This window comes from Falco biarmicus, chromosome 9 (assembly GCF_023638135.1).
Source record: "Falco biarmicus isolate bFalBia1 chromosome 9, bFalBia1.pri, whole genome shotgun sequence".
Lineage (NCBI taxonomy): Eukaryota > Metazoa > Chordata > Aves > Falconiformes > Falconidae > Falco > Falco biarmicus.
The window spans coordinates 46,671,566-46,693,978 of NC_079296.1; the positions used below are offsets into that span (position 1 = coordinate 46,671,566).

Consider the following 22,413-nt stretch of genomic DNA (forward strand, 5'->3'; position numbering starts at 1 on the left):
CAGAACTTCCAAAAGCAGGAATAACCTCTTTAGATAACATCTGTATATCCCCTGAACCTCCATACTCTTTTCAATATCACTTGTGCTTGGTTTAAAAATTTTCTATGCTCTAAAGGAATTAACAGTTATCTTTTCACCTTCTCTAACTTATCTCCATTTACTGTTTATCCTTCTATTCTGGATCTCCCAGCAGGCAGCATCTCAAACTGGTCTTCCACCCACCCAAGCCCCATCCCAACTCATCTGCAGCTTAGGGGGCTGCATGGAGGAGCTCTGCTGCGACTGGCTTGCAGAGCCTCAAATTGCTCCCTCTGACCCTTACCAAAATAACAATCTAACATCCAGATGATGGTGCCTCAGGGGCTGCCAGAAAAGCTTCAGCAAGAAAGGCTCACTCATCACCCAGAATAGAGGGTATCTGCTGTGGAAAAAAGGCAGCCCTTACTGGGAAGTATGAGACTGCAGGAAGTCCCCTACCCTACACATGCAAGTAAATCTCTTTTGCTTCCCACTGACGCAGACTATATTTTAGCATAAGTTTCTATGACTACATCAACAGGCGCTAAAAAGCCCAAAACTTAAAATAGAAAAGAAGTCCACATGTAGTGGAGTAGGGACTTCTTTCCTCTCTGCAGCACTGAGCAAACAGATCAAGTGTGGATTTTATATACTACTTCACCTAAGCAGCGCAGCTACTGAACTGGTATCAAAGACAAGCTATAGCCCCTGCACGCACAGCTGCTCATACCCTCAGCTGCCTCGCTGAAGAACACCTGCCATCAACCCAGTACGGAGATGACCGTACCCACCACCCACTGCCCATGCTCACCGACCACACTGCATCTCCTCCCAAGAGCATCACTGAGCTAGAACAGAAACGATCACCTCATACTCCTGCCCAGCTCTGCGGTAGGTTAGAAGTCCATCTGTTTACAGGACGGCCTTTTCCTGCAACCCATCTCTGAGCACAAAGGGCGAATTGTAACCTTGCTACTGCACCAGGCAAACATGGGAGAGGAAGTGCCCGCTTGCTGCTCTTGTGAGCAGCCCCCACGCTTTCCCCCCGAAGGGACTCTCTGTTCCTAATACTCTTCTGCAAATGGGCAAGTGCCAGTTTCCACTGTTAGGGCTAGTAAATTTTATGTTTGTAATGCCTGGTTGGTGAGAAGAAAATAACAGGCTTGTTCATGAAAAGCCAAGAGTTGGTAGTGCAAAACAGCAAACTGGGAAGCTGCTTAGACCAGAGCTGGATCTGTCAGCCTGGGCTCAGATGATACCTCTGCAAAGCCATAAAACTGCTTCTGTGGGGGAGAGCCATCATTCAAACGACAGCCTGAGATAAACCACATACTGATGACTGTCACAGTCCCTTTGACACCAACACTTACCATCTCCTAGTGTTTACAGACTAATCAGTTTAGCCTTCCCAACTGGCTGCATACAAGGCAGCTGCTCATCATGACTTGCATTTTCTTAAAGCCTCCCAGAGCGGACACCCAGGGCTCTGTAATTTCCTCTGCTTTTCTAGCTCAGACTACAGACTACCCGAAAGGAGGAAGAAGAAAAACACATTCGTTTTTACAATTCCTGTGTCATGAAGAATCCTTACTCATTTCTAGTGAATGCTCAGGATTTGTTATCTAGTTTTAAAGAACAGCCTTTCATAGAAACCTAAAAGTTAACAGTTACTACAGTAACAATTCTGGGGTTTGTTTGTGGTTTTGTTTGGGTTTTTTTTTCCAAATTAAACAAAGTACTTTTAAAATATTTGTATTACTGAGTTTTAGAAAGGTTTTCTCAGGCATCAAAGTTGATATACTTGTAACATACACAGGCCTGGTTTATTTCTAACTTTTGTTAATAAATAAATTATATAAATAGGTTTCTTTGATTGCTCAGAGCATCCATCACCAAGTACCGGGCATAGCTTTAGGCATAATTGTACTACTGAATTCATCAGCTGTCTAATCATCATTCATTTTGCATCTATTTCTGCTAATTAAAAAGAGAAAAAGTCCTAACAACCTTTACATAAATACTGTATTTGTTCTCTGCAAAGACGCAAGGCTAATTTACCAGTAATTAACTGATTATCTAATTTTATAGCTGCCACTCTGCAAGGATCAGCACCCACAGCCACCAGGAAAGGAAACAAAAAGGCCAGGTGAAGTCTGTTGCCCCTTACCTGCCATCACCTGTGCTCCTCTGACGCGGGAGGGCAAGGCTAAGAGCCTTGGCCCGGGGCTGGGTGCGTGGGCTGTGCTGGCCCCACAGCTGGTGAGGATAAAGGACAGGTCCTCGGTGAAAACCTCTCGGCTTCTGTGAGTGCTCAGCCAGGGTCTAAATGACCTGGCAGGAGAGCAGAAACCAGCTGGTCACAAAAAAATCTGGCAGGGGCACTACACAGAGCAAGAACTCAGGGTGGGTACGCAGCCTCACGAGACCCTCTGCTGCAAGCTGGAAATTAACTTCAGCGTGTCCCCTCTGCCCTCATCCCATCACCTGAAGTCTGCTATAATGCAGACCCTGCAGCAGCATCCCCTCTGCTTAGGCCCTTGCTAACACCAAAATCTTTCACTTTCAAAGAACAGCTGTCAGCATTTAAAGACGTATCCTTTTCCAAGCGAAAACCTGGCCAGCTCTCAGAAGCAGAGGGAAGAACTGCCTCAGGTACCATCCAATCCCTCCAGGCACGCTTGCCATGCTGACAGCAGAACCCAACCGTGACCGCATCCCCACGACTGCGCAGACCCCCAGGGTGAGCTGAGAGCATATGAACTGCAGCACACAGGAGGTGGTGCAGAGCGTTCCTACAAGGAGCAGCCTTCCCCCCCCCCCCCCCCCCATAACACAATTATAATTGGGAAATCAAATAACTTGAGGAAGGTAACTTTAACCTGTGCAATTTTCATGAATTTTCACTAATTTCAGCGCAGAGCTGTTGCTAACCCTGTCCTGGTTCTAGAGGTTCATGTGGCATGAGCAGCTCTTAAAGCAAGAATGAACCAGGGATGACACCACCACCATTACGTTTGTAGACAACTGCTGTTTAGCTCTCCATAAATTTTCTATTAGAGCATTAATTAGAGACATTACCACTCCCAAACCCTCTGCTCCCTGCAGGTGATAGCAGGATAGGCAAATTAGTTCCACAGGCAGGGACAGGCATTTAAGATCATTATGGCACCTTAGACTTCTGTCACTACGTATTTCAAAAGCAGAAGAGGAAAAACCAGCATAGTCATACTCACTTTTGGCAACAGATGAGCAATCACTTTTAACTATTCCTTTTTTGACCAAACTTAGTAACACCCTCAAATGGGATAGGAGGAATGAAAAAGAATGTGTTTCAGCTATGTAGGGACATGATGTCATTTGCTTTTTTTCATAAACTGGACAGAAAGAGATAACTGAGCACTTGATGAGGTGCAAGCGACGTTCATTTCACTATCGGCCTGATTCCTGGACTGAAAACTAAACTCCGTAAACAGAATATGTTGTAGTATGTATACCAAAGCTTTAGCTATTAAAAAAAAAAAAAAAAAAAAAAAAAACCCGAAAAAAAACCCCAACACGCACCACAAAAAACCAACACATTATTTCTACAGTTATATAGCTCTTTCTTTTGAGAAACTCCAGGGAGAAAATCTAGACTTTAGCTATCAAAAGAATTGATTCCGCTTTCACATCTACTCCTTCTTGTCATCCTTCCTGGAAGAGAGACTCTGTCACAGGACGGGCAAATTATTCTGGACCTCTGCTTTTCTCTCCCAAAGTTCCAAAACCTTTCTCTTGCTGTTTGTCTGGAAGTGATTACCATCCCATGAACAGCACGTGCAGCCTGCTCCCAGCACTCGACCAGGAGAGCACGTCCTGGGACGCAGCACAGGAGCACCAGGCCTAAGGCATGGTGATATGCTACCACCAGACACTTTTATTGCAAGACAGTGGACTAAAACTCATTATGGTTGTACAATAACCATATTGTGTTTCATGACCAGCACTGAGCCACATTCTCTACTACTTTTGAGGGTATTAGAGTCTGCCTTGATTTAAATTTTTACTACAATGGGCTAAACTACCCCCGCAGAAATACAACAGAGACAAAACAAATAATTTACCTTGGCAGACTTCTTTGTAAGTTGGTAACAGAGCTGAGAGGATGATGTTATTTGAGGAGCGGTAGAAGAGGTATTTAACATAAAACGAGAGTCCTATGAAGAACTGGGGTATAGACTCTCAGGAGGATCTGCCTAGCAGTGCATAAACTTAAGCATAAACATGAAAGCACCCTTAGTGGACTACAGAAAAAACCCCACTATTTACAACAGCAGGTTTTTGTTCCGTAGTATAACACAGTTGCTGAAAAGAGTTTCACCGTGATAGGGAACCAAATCCACTGACACCCCTTCTCTACCTGAATACCAAGAATACTGAAAAGCACAGGACTAATTTTGAGCTTGATTAAAACCTGGAATAAAGCAGCATGTTATTTATAAAAGCCAACTTCTTTGCCTCCACTTGATACACAAAACACTTCAATGGAAATTTAAATACACAAAATCAACTGAAAATATAATATTTTGGCAGCTAACATTTATTTAACAGCACACTAAAATGTGTTCAAAAAGACAAAGTGCAGAAGAATTAAGCACAGGTTTTCATTAATATTTATAGAAAAGACAAGCCACAACCACTTCAGACAATACATACTTACAAAACACAGTACATTTAGCTGTATAGCCAACTAAGGACAGATTATAATCTTACTTTAATCCTTGAATAACAGATAAAATCTTATATATCAACTTTTTCCAAAAAGCACTCCTAGAGGATACAGAAAGAGTCTCAGTAAGTTTATGGCTGAAGGAATAATGACTAAATTCTCATCAAGTGAGAGCAGATTGCTTATAGATTTCAATTCAGATTTTCTAAACACAATTTATTCTACAAAAATTCAGTGCATTTTCAAAACTTTAATCAAGAGACATAAAACAACTGGCACATTACATCATAAGTTGCAGCCATACGCTCCATTTAAAAGATGCTAATTTATCTGATGAGCGGGATATATACATTCACTCAAGTAGTTCTACCACTTCATACCAATTTGTGGGTTGCAGAGCTGTGTAGAAGTGCTGGGCTGGAGCAGAGAAAGAACAGGTTTTGTATGTGGATCAATGGGACTGAAATGTTTAGAGTTCAATGATTTCTTTCTAAATTTTAAAGCTAAGTCAATGAATGGTGTGGATGTAGGAAAACAGGGATGTCAGCCTTTGGCTCGGCCATGCATTACTACATAAACTACAGGGTGCTTTTGCACCTGCAGTATTCATCTGCAAAAAAGCAATGAAACCATTGAATATTCTTCCCAACTTATTTTGATAGTAAACACTCCAGGCAAAGGCAACCTGTTCCCACATACTAATATGGCCCCTAGAATGACAAAGAAATCTTGAAGCTACTGGAATACATACCACAGTGGTAAAGTTAGGATTGCTTACATCAAAAATGCCTGAAAGATTGGCTTTACTGCCTTCTAGATAAGCTATTTATAACTAGAAGCAATTTGAAAAGGTACAAAGTAAATATATTTTATCATTAAGTGTCAATTCAGACCCTAATTTCCAATCACACTATTAAATAGCATTCAATGACCTGAACCAGAAACCAGAAATTTGTGATAACAGAATAATACAAATTTTAAGTTTTTGCTGTTCCTGTGTCAAAAACATTGTAATAATGGCTACTCTAAAAAAAAAAAAAAAAGTAAAAAGACACATGCTTATTGATGGTACAAAATTATATCTTTAGAATTCTAATGAGATATCTGACTATACACATAGCTGATCAGAAGTAATAATATTCATGAACAATTTATTATGATATTCCTTAATGGAAATAATTTCTATTTAACACCATTGTACAACTGCAAATTGTATAATAGTATTGTTAGATATTATAATAGAGTGAAAAGAACAATTTAAACTTCAGGAATTTTTGCAGTAACATTTCATGTCACGGCATATTTCTTCATATCCTCATTTTATTACAATTACAATGTTAAAACTATAGGGTTCCCCAACAGTCATGTGAACTCCGCAGGCTTTGAAAGGAATAAAACACACACTGAATATTGAGAAAGTTTTCTTCTCTGCTACAGAAAAGCGAAACACAAACGCAACTGGAACAGCTACCTCTTCTCATTTACTAAGCAATCTTTTACACCCCTCCCATCAACTCCTCAGAGCCACTGACTGGATCTTCTTTTGCATGTTAAATTTATTAGCGAAATCACTGATGGACTGAAGCCAGTGGCAAAATTCCTACAGCAACTAAATGGGGCCAGAAATTTGATTCTTACCATGCATAATCTCCTCTCTTAACTTTGTAAGTGTCAAAGTCATTCCCGAGTAGGAACTTCTTTTCAAAAGCGGCTGACATCCTCCCACCCCAGCAGCAGCAGAGCTCACCACGTGCAACCACATATGGTGTTCAGACATCCCCACCATTTGAAATCCAACAATTAATCGTTACCATGAAACTGGTAGCATTTTTGACAAGGCAACATTGCCGAAATGCATTATCAACTCAGATTTTATAATCCTTTGGAACACGTGCTTGGATTGTGAAAGAGAACCATCACAAATGCATACATTTTCACATCTCCAAAAGCTGTACCCTCACTGTGTCTTTCAAATCCTTTACATTTAGCAGGAGAAAGCAATTAAAAAGATGTGGGGAATAACAAGGATTAACATGTATGCTCGTTATTTAAAAGGACTGAGTCCCTGCAAGGGTTTTTTGCAGCAATTAGTTCCAGCCTACAAAAGGCACAGGCACCGATACCGCATCTTGACATTTTCCTTGCCAAACCAGACACCATATTCTGATCTCTTCATTTCTAAATCTAGTTTGCCTCCAAATATATCCCCTGCCATGCACACACACGGAAGGCACATGCGTGTAGTCCTTTACCACCGGCTAGCCCCATTCCTGTACCAGAACAGGTCAGGGAAGGGTAGCTGCTGGTCTAAGACCTGGCTGCACACAAACACTTCCAGTGATGGGGGCTCCTTCCCAAACCTAGCTTGTGAAGAGCACAGTTTGCAGCAGATGGGCAGAAAAGATCCCTGCATGGGGCTGCTTTTCAATCTGCCCACTGGCCTCGGCAAGAAGCCACACAGTGCTCCTTCCAGGCTGATGTCACAAAGCTGCATGAGGCGGGAATAACCCTCTCCTGCAGATCCTCGTGCCCATCTTCTCTTGTGGACACCACTGACACATTGCAGGAGAGCCCTGCAGCAGCTGCAGGCATGCAGGGAGGTCTCCTTTGCACGGCAAGGAAGCATTAGATGGGACTGCGTGAGACTTGGCTTCTCTGTCAGACTGTGAGGGGGAAACCGAGAGCTCTCGGATGCATTTGGACCAAGCAATCCTGCTCTTGGAGGCCCCTCCGTGCCTCAGGCAGATGGCAAAACCAGTTTGCAGCCTGCAGGTGCAGAAGCAGCAAACCAGGACTCTGCAGACACTGAGCAGACATGTAATATCCCCAAGTGGACTTTGGGCTCCGACTGACTGCATGTGCTGATAACCTGTGTGTGCCTCCCCCAGGGCTCACACTGCCATCCTCAGTGGCATTCAGCTCAGCTGGCTGGAGATCCTGCTGCCCCCAGTTCATACAAGCCATCAGCTGGAGATCAGTGATTACTGAGCCCCCATTCTTCTGTGGGGGGAAAAAAACCACAAGTACTGAACCAGACAAGCAAAACCAAACAAATTAGCTGAAGTCTGCTGGCAGTTTAAAATAACCTGCCTGCCTCTTGAAGGGATTTGGGAGTACTCAGAGGATGCCCACCATAGGGAAGCTGTGGGGAAGGCAATATACAGGAAGAAGAGTGCTGTGCAAAGTGAGTTTCTCCATGGCCTCATCTGTGCTTCCCTCTCCTGCAGTCTTCACTTTGTGATCCGGCCAACCATGCTTCTGAGGACCATAACACACATATGGGAAAATACGGAGAATGCATACTGTGAAGCTCCTGTTCTTAACGCTGCATGCAAAATCAAGCTGAAAGAGTAAGGTTTTTTGCAAATGAGACAATTGAATGGCTCACTGCTGTCCTAAAAGCTGGTCCCACTCCTGGCCATGCTCTTCTGCTGCCAACCTTGTGTTGGCTCTGGCACTCGACAGACTGTAGAAACCTATTCACGTTAACTCAGCAAAGAACCAACTTAGTAGGGCGGGGGTTCTTGACAGTTCAGTGAGCTGATTCAGCTAAATACCTACCTAGTACGTGTTAAGGGGGAATAGCTAAATACTTAACTAAGAGACCTGAACCTACTCAAGGGATGCAGTGGAAACACAGGGGCAGGAATTCAATCTTCCCCTCAGCTGGTGGCAAAGTTATATTGCTTCAGTAATCTTACAAGACTTCACTCCTAACGTGCTAAGAGATGACCATCTCACAACTCCTTCCTTTGCCCTGAGCTAAAGGACTTCCACTACCCAAAGTAGAAGTAAGAACTGAAATGACATACATTTGCTGCCCTTACCTGGTCCATCCTACAGTTTTCCTGAAAGCTTGCATCTGTATTAGAACATCAACTAAGGTATTTATATATCACCTTACACAATAGTACTTATTTTTAGTCACATACAATGACTGACAATAAAGCAGACAGTATTTTCCCTACCATTAATATGTTCTTTTGTGGTTGTTTTAACCTCTAAACTCTTCTCCTGCAGACCAATATGCCTAGAATAGCTAAAGCCTTTTTCTACCTGGTATTTCCTAACTTGCAGCTCTTAAACTGTCACATTGTGCCTGTTTCCTTTGCTGAAATGGCTGACATCTCTGCTGTTTATCTTCTACATGTTTCACTTTGGTTTGTTTTGGGGTAGGTTTTCTTGGGTTTTACTTTGTCTCTCTGGGTTTGGTTTTTTTTAGTTTTTTTTCAAACAACAGTCTAACAAAACTAGTCAGAACGTTGCTCTTGACAAGCCTTAAATATCACTGTTTTCTTTTCTGGGTATTCAGACTGCAAAGGTGGAGTGAACAAAATCTTTTGCCAGATCCTCAAGTTAATTCTTATGGGATTCCAGTTTCTCTGGGTACACAGAAACTCCTACTCTCGAGAACCCCATGTAGACAGTAAGGGCAGGAGAGGAAAAAAAATCATCTCAAAACCAGACCAAAATTCACATTTTCTGTAAACGCCCCTATGCTTTTATGTTTTTGCATTTGAATTTTATGACGAACAGAATCAGAAAAACATCTTCCATCTGGAAAGAATATAATGCTTTATGTTTAACCTCAGTAGAAAAGCAAATCTTTCAAAAGTAAATAACTGAAATAATAAAAGGTGGCATCCTAACAGGCAGTCCAATGATTTTTAAAATTCTTTGGTATTCCAACAAATGTTTAGTTGAGAACAACTAGCAATTTCAACAGTCCACTGTTAATCCCCCTATGCTTCCACAATTATAGCTTTTCCTTGTACAACATACAATATTGCACGTTATTGCCAGTGACAGATTGCCTGTACCTAGAGTTTCCAGTACGGCTACACCAGGCTTCGAAAATATAGTCAGGCTCAGAAAATGTGGTGCATAAAAAACTCAGAGCGTATAAAAGTTTGACATATGTGGATAACTGATAGTAGATGGAAAGCAATGGCCAAAAGCAGCACAGGCTGTTGCCAGAAGGCACACGGCAGCCCCACTACTGCTGCAGTTAATTCTCCACATTGGCTAAACAAGAATAGTAGTATCAAGGGGAATGGCAGGCGAGGTAGGAAGTTTTCCAGAACCAGATTTACAATCCAGCTATTTAAATACACCTTGCATAAGAGTAGACAAAAAGGGGTCAGAAGAGGGACAATACTCTGCCAGAATCAGAATGTAAAAATAAAGCAGACAGCTTGAACATGAAGTACAATTAACACACAGTTATGGAGAGAATCCTTGAATTTCCAGTATCACGTGTTGTTTTGTCCTTTCTAGAAACCTATAGTTCATTTCTCTGGCTTTGCCCTGGAAAGAGCTATAAAAGCCTGTAACAGGGGAGGAAAGGGAAGAATTTTTTTTTTTTAAAAAAGGGGGTGTGGGGGGAGGAGGCAATCTGTGAGTCTGCGATGCACCAATTATTCTGGCTCTGAGTTTACAAAAGGTAAGCCGCGGTGTCAGGCTGTGAGCAGGAGCGCAGGCAGCCCTGCTTTCTCGCCAGCCCCACCACCCAGAGCGGGGCTCTCTAGCAGCTCTGGTGATGATCATGCCCCGACTGATGGGGCACTGCTGACCCCAGCAAGATTATTCTCTCCGTCACTGCAGTGCTGCCCTTTCTCTGTCTTCTCAGGAGCTCCCAGTCTCTCATGGGTACCACTGAATTTCCAGGCTGCTTCTAGCTAAAAGCTAGGCTTAATGGAAAAGGCTTAAGAGAAGCCAGCAAGAAAAGGGGGCAACAGCCATGGCTACTCTCACCAGCCAAAAAATCAGTGTCTCCTGAGTCTCTCCCAGTGCTGTTCATCAGCTGTGGTTTGTTCGGGTTATTTGGTGGGGGTTTTGTTGTTGGGTTTTTTTTTTCCACAGGGCTGTGAAAAATCAATGAGATTTGTGCTGCAAACTGATCATTATGACAGGGAAAGCTCTGCAATGAAATCGATTTAAGTCTAACACCACTACTTGCACTCCTCCCAACTTTTAGGGGGAAGACCCTCAAGATCTCTGACAAAAAGGTACAAGGGCTAAACCTTCTTGCTATGTTGAGTCGTTTTCATTGAACAAAATTGGCTTCATACCAGTTAAAATGAAGGCAAAGCAGCAGAGACACGGAGTGCAAAATGGTTCAGTGAATGAATGAAACCAGATTAATACATTTTATAAATTACATGCAGCAGCAGAGAATAAAGATTCTGATCTGTCCCCTGTGTTTTGTCCTCATTTCACCTTCTCACAAGTGTAGCACTTGACTAGCAATATTTCCATAAAATCTGAAACACTAAATATGGAAAGAGTCTAACATGAATATGGAAAAGAGAGAACAATAATGAGACAGAAAAAAGCTGCCTGTCATTTTAACTCACAACTATTAGTTAAGTACCTCATCCCAAAAGAAATCCACCCTGGAGTAAGTGCCTTGGTGCATCTGCTGAATTCACCAGACAACAGACAAAGCACTGGAGCAGGAGTTAAGAGCTGTTTTCTGTCCTTGACGCTTCTGTTTTTGGCATGACTTGGGACAAATCATGTCTCTTGTGAGTGCCCGTTTCTCCTTCCACAACTGTTGCCTCAAACTAGAAGTTTTGGGGCACAGACTGTCTGTTGCTTTGAATGAGCAGAGTGATTACCATAGTGGGAGTCCACCCTTGGGTGAAGATTAAGTGCTGCTGTAATACTACTACTAGTAACTAGTGAACTACAAGGGGTCTTGTCACCTGGCTTATCATCTAAAGCACTGGAGCTGTGATCTATCCTTCATACAACGAAGTACTCAGACCCCAGCTCTTTGAGGGAAACAACACATAGATACCAGAACTCCATGGCTTTTAGTATCTGTATTTATTATAGGGGCAAACAGCAGACACCAACTAAGAGCGCAGACACGTTCCAGCATTTGGAAGCAGACAGCACACACACTGCGGTGTTGCACACGACTTAACAGATACAGCACGCATCTGAATGGCATCTACCTGTTCAACTCACAGGAACATACAAGTCCACATACATGTGATTATAAGTACAAAAATCCTCAAAACATCACACAAGAATCACACATCCATTTTACCCTCTTCCACTAACTATATTACTAAATCTCCCCAAGTACTAACCTGAAGCAGTAGAAACTTTTCTTCATAATGATACTGTATTACAATTAAATAATGACAGTTATTAATTACACAATAAAAGGTTTTTACAAACAAACAAAACCCACTCAGTTTCATCAGGTTAAATTATCTTATTGTACAAGCTTTGCCTCTGCCATCATTAAGTAAGGAGATTCAGAGCACATTTCAGTAACAAGGTGACCAAGCCCACCATAATGGTTTGCTTTGCTCCCATTGGTTTAGCTGCCCTCCATGAATTTCTAGTCATACTTAAAGAAAAAGCACAAAATAAAACCAGAAGAGTGGATATCATCACATGACACAAATGTCTTTACTATGATTTTTTTTCCTTCTATTACCATACCGGTAGAGCTCAAAGATTGTGACCAACACTCCTCAAACATCAGAAACTTATTGTGCAAATGTCAAGTGAAGAAGAGAGTTCAATTTCCCCAAGATACTTCCACAAGAGAAAATGATAGACTTCATAACAAGTTTGCAATGCAAATAAGCAAGTTAAAAGCCTTGATGGTATGACTCAACACCATTTTAAGTGGGCAAAAGTGTTCTGTTACATCCCATGGCTAATTTCTTTCTAAACATTAATTCTACGCTAGTGAGAAGATTTCTGTATCTGCGAGTAGGTATCAGCGGCCTGTTGAACTAATCATGCTGCAGTAGATTTCTTCACAAAAACAGAGCAATCCCTGTTCTATGAAGACCATATTCATTGGTACAAGTGTGTATCGTATGCAAGTATTCACAAATACACTAAACATATTAAAAATGCCTTTGCTCAAGAAATTCAGGAACAACAGAAGTTACAGACATGCAAGACAGTATTTAATTAATGTGTTACACATTATGTTGCTTTCAGAAATGACTGGACTAGTGAACCCCTATGCAAGGGGACTGTTCATTTTCATGGAGAGCTTTTCAGCATACTAAAGAAAGAGGTTTAAATACTGTCTGCAGCAGGTAAGAGTCATAGCAAAGCAGCTTGGTGCCTACAGCTGAAGAACAGACTATAATGAGGAACAGAGTGCAAACACAGCTGAGCCTCAGAGGAAATGGAAGGAGTTTCTCAGGGACTGACAGGACTGCATAGAGTTTTATGCAACTCAGAAATTCACCAAGTTGGATAAAATCTGCTCTTGAGTTAAAACCCACCTGCAGAAACAGAGCAAAAAACAGCAAGCTGCTCATAAACTTTTTATTTCCATTTTTCTTATCTAGCTGCTTTGCATTTTTTTCTATTTAAAAAGTTAATTATTCCAGCACTTACTCAAATCAAATCTCGCTTTCAGAGATTAAAAGCTTTTGGGCCTTTCTGGAGGAGTTCACTACAGGAAAAAGGTCTAACCACATCCAGCTCAAAGCTCTAGGTATATCAGGGTCCTGTTGGTCATTTGTCACACACACCCTCATGCCCACCTCCACGCACTGCACGCCCACCCCCCCACCCCACCCCACCCCCACCCCCCCCAAAAAAAAAGAAGGGGCACATCTAACTTGGTCCTATTGTATTCCCAAATACACAGAAGCTGACAATTTTCTTGGATGACATACTTGCTGCACACGTAACAAGTCCAAAACACTTAGTCAAATGAACGCCTGAATCATGACCTTGCCTTTTTTTCAGATGTTTAACTATTATCAGACTGGATTTTGCATCATTAAGGAAATGGAAAACCCTGAGCAGGACCTCTGACCAGGAGAGGGGTAGGTGGCAAACTCTGGAAGATTCCACGGTTGAAACCAACATTTCAGTATGACCAAATTCCAAAGGCTAAGGACAAAGGTGTTGCATCTTGCTTGTTGTTCTATATACCATCCTTAAGACATATGAACAAAGCGTAAGCTGCCCAGGTTCACGAGATGTACATGGGACCCCATTAGTGAAGTGTGTTTACCCACACTATGACAGCTGAAGCAGCAATACCGAACACTGGCAGAAGCCAAGCAAGTTCTCCTCCTGTAGACCTCAGGTATAAGGCTACTCTGCTGCAACATGCCCATGTTATTCCCAGGACAATACTGATATTTTTGCAAAAGGTTGTGCTATGTCAATGTACCAGAGGAGGGTAGTATTTGCTTGGGCATCTCTCTATGGCACTCCATTGTGTTGCTCAGGAATGCCCTGAAATAGCCGATCAACTCCTGAACAATTTCACTTAGCTGCATGTCAATGGTTTACTCAATGTGAAAAATGTTTTGGTCCCATGGAGTCTGCTATCATTTTAAAACATTTTTTATCTCCAGATGTCAGTTTGGAAGAGTATATTGGCCAGTGAATCTTTTTCGGTTCCCCCAACCCCAAAACTTCCGATGGAAAATTGATCTTTAATGTACTGCAGGGTGTCTGGTCTCCCATTTTACTTTCAGGATATTTGAAGGTATCTTCAGCATACTTACTTCTCCTAGTTGTGGGATTCCCCTTACTTCCTTTAAAAAAAAAAATCTGTCACCTCTCACTGAAACCCTAGGAACAAAAGACACCGTTTGTACTTCTGTAAAACTTCCCTTTCCTTACCATGAAAGGACACTACTGCTTCTTATTCTCTTGTTTCCTCATTAAAAGAAAAGCTATGGTTTTTTGAAACCCCAGTAAGTATGAAAGCAATCACAATTTAAAATCAAAATAAGAACTGGTTAAACCAATTCACTGTGCCATTTTCCTCAAACAGGCAAAAGCTAGTGGCATGCTGAAATACAGCATTCTCATCACAGCAGCGCATGTTCTTTGCTTTATGCTGCTCTAGCAGCTGCAGCCCATCTATTTGTTTTATTTGGCCTTTTGAACATCTGCATAACTCGCATTCTTCAGACACTAGGTTACTTCTTTCTCTGGATGTGGGAGTGGAGAAAAGGGGAGGGGGACAGAGCCCTACGGTTTACCTGGTTTTGAAATCCACTGTACCGTACATCAGACAGATTAATGTGTTTTAGATATTTTGACTCCATAGCAAAAATGAAGGAAAACCATTTTTTAAAAAAGTAAAACTTTTAACAATTCACTTGTTATGACAAAATTATTAGTAAGAAAAACACCCCAACACCACACATCCACAGCTCCAAAAGCATTCATTCAGCCAACTCCTATGGCTTAATGGAAGTTACACTCTGTGAAGAATAATTAACAGATCATCTCTGACCTAAAGGCTGCTAATTATTACAACTAAGTCCCTTAGCACAGTGATAGCACAGTAAACGGGCATAAAACATGCAGGTCTTGCCACAGACACTGTTTAGGACTACTGCAACCACTTTGTTAGAAGTAGTGGGTCAAACACCACCACCTAGAATTATTTGTTGGGGTTTTTTATCCAGCCAATACTCCATATAGGCTTCATTGCTTGCTCAAATGGTTTGTGACAAGAAAAGGAAATGAGAGAATGAGAATTAGTGACACTGGTGACAGAGGAAGCCAAGCAGCAAGAAGTTTGCAAGATAAAAATTTGCTACTGTTATTTGCTTGGTGTATGAACTAATAACTGCACCAAATTGCACTAGTTCCTACCTACACCCATTACAAAAACCAACAAAAAGATGCTCTAACCTGAGAGTCGGTACAATCTACTGAAGGAAAGCTCAAATGGATAACTACAGGTCAGCTTCAGAGACACTATAAACAAACAAACAATCAGATAAACGTAAGTTTACATAATTTCTCTTACAAGTTCAAATAATGGTAGTTTACCAACCCCCTAAGACACACTAGCAAAGAAACGGGGAGAGAAAAGTCCGAAGTTAGGGTAAGCAGCGCCAACTCTCCAGGAAAGGACAGGCATACCACGGAAAAGGAATAAACGGAGCTACAGCAACAGCCGACATTTTCAGAAGCAGCCATGATTAAATAATACATCAAATTAAAATGCATGGAAAAAAGAAATGTATTTCCCACCACGATGCAATCACATTCCTGTATTCAAAAATAGGCTTTTACAATAGGCTTCGGCTTCTTTCAGACCTACACCTCCTTCCTAGTTAGTCACAAAGATCAGATTACAAACTCTCTGGCCTTTTTACACATTGCAACACTCATTAAGAACCAATGACTCCTGACCTCGGATTAAGAAATCTAACTGAGGCAAGTTAGACTGTCAACCTGACATGAATGACACTTAGTTGCTCCATCAAAACATTAAATGTAAATCTGAAGAAATGTTCACATCCACAAAAGTTTATTTTTCCAACTACACCAGCTGACAACTAAAAACCCTCTACCCACAAATCTTGTCCTGCCAATTAAACAGAAATCCCTCTGCCTATTCATTTTTACACTAACTACTATTTTAAAAATCTCAAAAGCAGAGCAACATCAAACTAAAACTGCTTCTTAAGGTAAGTGATTTATTTCTAGTTTTTTCTAGCATTATTTTAATGAAGAAATATAACCCTTGAAAGAAGACAGGAACTGGACGGAGACGTCACAACTGCTCCTGTCTGTTTTCATCTGGGAAGAAGGTAATGCTTCAAACATCCTCAATTTCCTATAGCCACAGGGGACTTAGAAGGAATCCAAGAGAAACTTGTAGACACTACTGAAAATCATCAACAGTTGCAATAGTCTTCTGGTTTCATCCATATTACCGTTAGCATTTCCTGTCACATAGGAAGAGCAGTTGTATATGACATGAGGCATTTCAAAAACCATTTCACATACCCACTCCTTCCCCCCAAACAGCTGGTCTCCATGCATGTAGGAGTTGGATAAAGCTGGAAGAACTCTTAAGCAAATGAAAGGATATACGAACAGGCCAAACTCTGATTCCCTGTATCAAGGACCTTTTGTGAGGGAACTGTGGATGTAAAGCCTATTACAACAACCTACAAAAGACTTAAGAAAAGACCAGTCTCAAGTAAATTGCTTGAAATTTTCTGCATTTGTAATTAAAGAATTCTCTATATGGGAGAAGTTATTAGCAGAAAGGAAAAGAAATGCAAGAGAAAACAGACAGATATTTGACTATAGAAGAAATTTATTTGGATCATTTAGAGAACAAACCCAAACCCTCTAAGTGGGCTGCTGCCTTCGTAATGGAAAAGCCGCTCAGGTCTAGCTGTCCTCATCTGCAAAAATAATGGCATCGATATACATCCAGTGTGCATTTTGCTATTAGCACTACTGCTTTTGCACCACTCTACAATATATTACACATTCCTCTTTCTGAAGAAACCACTTTTTAATCAACTACAATCTAATCTAGTTGAGATGTCTTGATATGTAAAAGGTATGAAGGATTTTGCTTCAATTAAGTTTTATTTTCTACCTCTTTTAGCCTGTTTGATTATATGTAAAATACCACTGAACTCATTTAACCAGTCCCTCGCCACTCCACTGGGGAGCATATTATCTACACTGCCGTTAAGCACAGGCACAAAGCAGTTTGATGAGCACCAGAGTGCTACTGCCATTGATGTTATAAACGTTGTTTTATTATCATGGCAGCAAGTCATGCTACGAATTGCAATAAAATCTATTAACATTTTATTCAAATTCATGGTCGTATTAGGTCAAGTGCTTGTGAATAAACTCTAGAGGATGGAGGCCTGGTTTAAAGAGTGTTGTTACCAATTGGTTACATTTTAATAGATTTATTATTCAGTTCAAATTGTGGAGCTGTGACTTAATTTCATCAGGGACAAAATGTTTGTAAGATAAGTTTGAAAAAAAAGCAAGAGGGAGAAAAATAAATATGCGTCTATGTAATATCCTTAGAGTCATCAACACCACACTACACAAGGATGTTGTTCTGGTAACGGTGATGCCACACTGTACGCGTGACTTAAGTTACTTCATTAGAAACCACATTATGCCACACAAAATGCAGACCAGTGTTACAGATATAAGCATTTACAGTCGTCAAATGTAACAACCAAGAGCAGATACATTTGTTCCAGATAAAAATCTCATAAATACCATTTTTCCTCAATGATGTCGTACAAACACAGCATCTGTATCTCTTGGATACTGAATTTTAAAAGACTGTCAGCTCCTCACAGGGCAACCAATCTGCTGGTTTTCTGATTTTAATGCTAGCCAGTTTGACAAAAGCATTATTTAACGTAATTATGGAATATATCTCATAACATAAATATTCCAAGCTCTGCAGCAGGATTCCATTTGTAACTCAAAGCAGTGTAAAAACAAGAGTTAATTGCCTGTACAAATATTTCAGGGTAGCGTTTACGTAATCTACAGTACATTAAGTACCGGAGTTGTGCTCTACTGATAGGTGAAAGAACAACTTTGAAAGGCAACTGCGTTGCCAATTAGCTTTCAACAAATATGTACACAAGCTGTGCTCCCAGGCTTGTGCTCAGCTTCCTCATTCTCCCCAGACCGCCTGCTTTTATAATGGTGAACTCCTCAAATACCCAGCTAACTCCACGCTGCCGGAACAAGGGAATACGGCATACTTTATTCAGCTGGAGTTGTAACCCACCCAAATTTCACAGTTTAAGATCGTGATCTTTGATCAAAGCCACACTCCAGTCACAAGAAATGAACACAAAGCCCTTAGTTAGGTCTGAGCAGCATGCGTGTGTGTGTGTGTAAAACAACAACAACAAATTTAAAATTTACTATTGCAGTTAGACCAGGGCTTGTCTGTATCGCTCAAACACATACAAACATCCCACAAGTCCCAGCTCCTGTCTGTCGGTCCTCCTCAACGAGGCTGAGCCAAGAACATGTACGCCTACGTGCACGCTCTCTGCGGCAACACCATGTTTTTGCCTAACAGAGCTGTACACAAATTAAGAAACAAGCCCAAGTTCACAAAACCACATAAAGAGATGAATGTTTGTAGTCTTTGAATGTATCTGCATGGTGCTCCACCCAGAAAACGGACCTTTTTTTTAAAAAAAAAATCAGGAAAGCTGATAACCTTGGGCTGACCCCTGGGCCTATGACACTGTGCTGCTTCACTTTGTATACCCAGATTCTGTCACACGGTGCTACTTTGGGTATCACTGGACAACAGTGTGCAAATCCTTTGTTTTCTCTTCATAATTTGCTTTATAGATTACTGCTACCAGCATTACAATAGGCTGGGTCTAAAAGAAATGTTTTGCAATTAGCTTTCCAATAGATGTTAAGATATCGCTTTCTGCAATGCTTGTGAGTTTCACCCCTTTTCATAAAATAATTTTTACACACCACACCACCACCACCACCTGCAGAAAGAGTTAGTGCTGCAGTTACCAAGATAGAAACATTCTGCAGAAACAGGAGAGTTAAAACAATTCTGGAGTTCTGCTTCAAAAATTCCTTTAACTCTCATAATTTATGTTATATAAAATGTAATTTCGATAATAAGGCAGCTGAAAATAAGTCTAGTCTTGTAAGTTGTGTGGGTGTATGGTTAAGCTTATATAAGTTTGGGTATCCACATTACTTTATAAGCATATGTTTAAGTATGCTTTCGTGGATATCTATGCTCTGCGTGCACGTTTTGTTTCAGTATTTAGGAAAAATATCACTATGCCGCATTGTGTAAAGCTTGTGAGATATTTTTGCTAGGTAAAAGCGAATAAAGCCAGTTTGCAGCTAGTACCACCATGCTGTTAAGCTGGCTGAAGAGAGAAGAAAAAGACATGGTGAGGCATGAAAGTACAGCTGAAATCTGTGTGGCCTTGCTACTGGTGACTTAGAAAAGTAACTTCTCTTGCATTTTCTATTAAGTGGTTCACATCTGGACTCCACTACAACACGAAGGATTGCCTGATGATCAGTCAAAGACAGCCTAGAGATACCAAAGGATAAACAACTGTTCCTTTGATTCATTTATGTGTGATGGACAGATTAACATACTGCAAATCTGTGGGTCTTTTGTTTGCTTATGCAGCATATGGCACAAATAAGGACCTTCACTTTTTAAAATTATTTTATTATTCTTTTGGAAATGCACTTGTCTTGGATACAGTATGTCACCAAGATGAGATATCCATTTTCTAGAGTGGCTTCTCTGCCCAGCAACGTTTGCCTTCCTCCAAATGGGTATTTTAACTTCTGTTGAGGGGCAGAAGACATGACATGCATTTCACCAAAATGATAAGGTAAGCTTAAATTTACATTTAAATGCAGCATTATGGAAAAACAACTCAGACCAGCTTGTACAGCTCAGCGCACATAGCCTGGGCAAGCGAACGCCTCCCTTGCTCCTGGGTGTGACTGGCCACTGTCTCCACTTAAGGGAGGATGAGCCATGGCAGTCTAGACACCGATGAGCTCGCGCAGTGCAAAAGCTTTCGGCACCTCCTCACTCGAGAGGAGAGCGAGCTGAATATGGTGACACTTCCTCCAACAAAACCACATCTGTTCATGTGCCTTTATGGGGATCTTTAACAAAAGGCTCCAAAGCCCAAGTTCGTCTGACTTAAGTAAGGAAGGGGATTTGAAAACTAATTTCTGATGTACTTCCCCCAGATTATAGAGGCTTTGGTATCAGTAACACACCCATACGTATGGTGGGTTAAAGAAAGCAAGCAAGCAAGCAAGCTAAATACTGCATAGAATACAAATGACTTGGAATGCATCAAAATAAAAGATTCTAAATACATATGTGACTATACTAAATTAATTATTAAAGGAAGGCCATATGGAGAAAAAATAATCTGCAGGAATAATAAAAACCTTGTAAGAAGCTATGTTATTTTTACATCATTTTTAAAGTTTCAAATTGTGTGTGTGTGTATATATATAAAATAATACAGCTCTGCACATCACACTACAGTATCTCTTCAGTAGCTGGATTTTTTTATTATTATCTCCAATCTTTCACACAGTAAAACATGTTGCTCTGTTTTAGCTCACATTTAGACGTACATAAGCATTATTTTCCATGATACCACTTCAAAACTTCCCTGTCCTTCTCCACACGCTATATACATTAGACCTCTCCAATTATATCAACTGCAGTTTTATTTCTGTGTAATGATGGCACAACTTGTAAATGATTTATATAGAACTAGCCATGCAACAAATTGCATTTCCTCCTCCTAGAAAAAGGTCTGAAGATGAACAAAAGATTTAAGCTGCAGCTTTTAAATAAAACATACTGGTACCCTTCAGTTTGTATTTAGAATTACAAGTACCTGTTTTCTTTAAGAAATGTGTGCTTTCAAACTCTTCTTTTTTAACATTTCATTTCCCTTTATGTTCGTGTACCTGTCATGTTTGCCATCTTTATCATTATTATAGTGGGCAAAACAAAAAGGAGGAAAAAAATCAGACTTAAGAAATATGTCAACATTTCCAGTTCCCTGTCATTCCCTCTAATGACTTACAATGATATAACTTCTGGTTAACTCTAAATATCTAGTGGTACCGTTGGAGGCAGTGCTTAGCCCTATCCATATCGCTTGCTATGTTTAAGTGTTGCCAAATTTCTATTCTTGTTACCACAGCTAAAGAAAATCCACAAATGAAAAAACCGAGCTGTGCTCAAAACTGATCTCACAAAAGGCCAGACTGGTAATTCGTTTGCAGACCTGGGCCTCCATTTGCAATCCACCCCTTAGGAAAGGTATGTGTACATACAACATGTCAGCCTTGCTCATCCTTGAATATCTTCCTTTATTACTGAACATGTAATTATTATACAGAGGGCACTGGCAGAAAAAGTGCGCAGGATAACTGCGTATAATGTAAGGGACCTTCCCAGCTTTGTATTTCAACTGTTTAGGATTTCATAGAGAAATGACTATGCCTTGTTTTCGCACTGAGAAACAAAGTATTCCTATCATGAGGCAGAAAGGGGGTGGGGGGAAGAGACCTCCGTTGGTAGAATGTAAATCCAACAGCAAGTGGAAAACGCCTGAAAACTTGGTTGGTATACCAAGTATGCTCACACGCATGATGATCTCTAAACTCTTCTGGGTTGTGTCTTTACAGGCAACACAGTACCCTCCCAAATCCTTAACAGCCTGACATGGTGCCCGTCACAGCAATCAGAGCCTTTTCCTGGTATTCATTAGCTGCCTAACAGCTCACCAAAACAACGCTTTGCAGTCCCTCACCACTCTCCCTCCACAGAGCCACAACCAACTTTTCAGGCAGCAACCCTGGCATTCTGCTGCTTCCACGTTGATGGCAAGGTGAATATGGTAGCATGCGCTCAAAAACACACTTTAAAAAACAAAACCACCCAAACCCACCCAAGTATGTGACTCATCATTTTGATAGCTTTCTCCAGATCAGAAATAAGCTTACATATATTTAAACACATTTAAGATGGATGCTCGCAGATTAAAGCCAAGTCGCTTTGATTTGGCTTCCTGCTTTCCCCATCCCACCACCGTCAAAAGATAGAACTACCTCACTGTAAAAATACCGGCAGGGGGATTTGGACCAAAACAGAGGCTGCCCAGGCACAAGCAGCCACCTTCCTGCCGTTGATGTGCATGTGTGACGCCGGGCAATGTTTTCTCCTTCCGAACTGAGCCCCTCCTCGATCCTGTGCTAGCATGATCCAACGACGACCTTCTGTGGCACCACACACAAGGCCCTGAAATGGGGCATCAGCTCTATCCCCAGCAGCTGCAATCTGCTGCAGCAGTGCAGGTTCAAGGCTGGGGCTTCAA

The 22,413-nt window shown here is 41.1% G+C and overlaps 1 protein-coding gene across 7 annotated transcripts in view; it reads right to left on the reverse strand.

Moving 5' to 3' along the window:
- ZMIZ1 (zinc finger MIZ-type containing 1) overlaps nucleotides 1-22,413 on the reverse strand; it is a 307,512-nt gene that overhangs the window by 272,499 nt on the left and 12,600 nt on the right. The window contains exon 1 of one of the 7 annotated variants that reach the window (XM_056351243.1): nucleotides 886-990. The exons of 5 other annotated variants lie outside the window; for them this stretch is intronic. The gene's annotated coding sequence lies outside the window, so the exon portion shown is untranslated. Of the gene's footprint in view, nucleotides 1-885; nucleotides 991-22,413 lie in introns of those variants that run through there. One more of the 7 variants, XM_056351242.1, reaches the window with a different exon arrangement.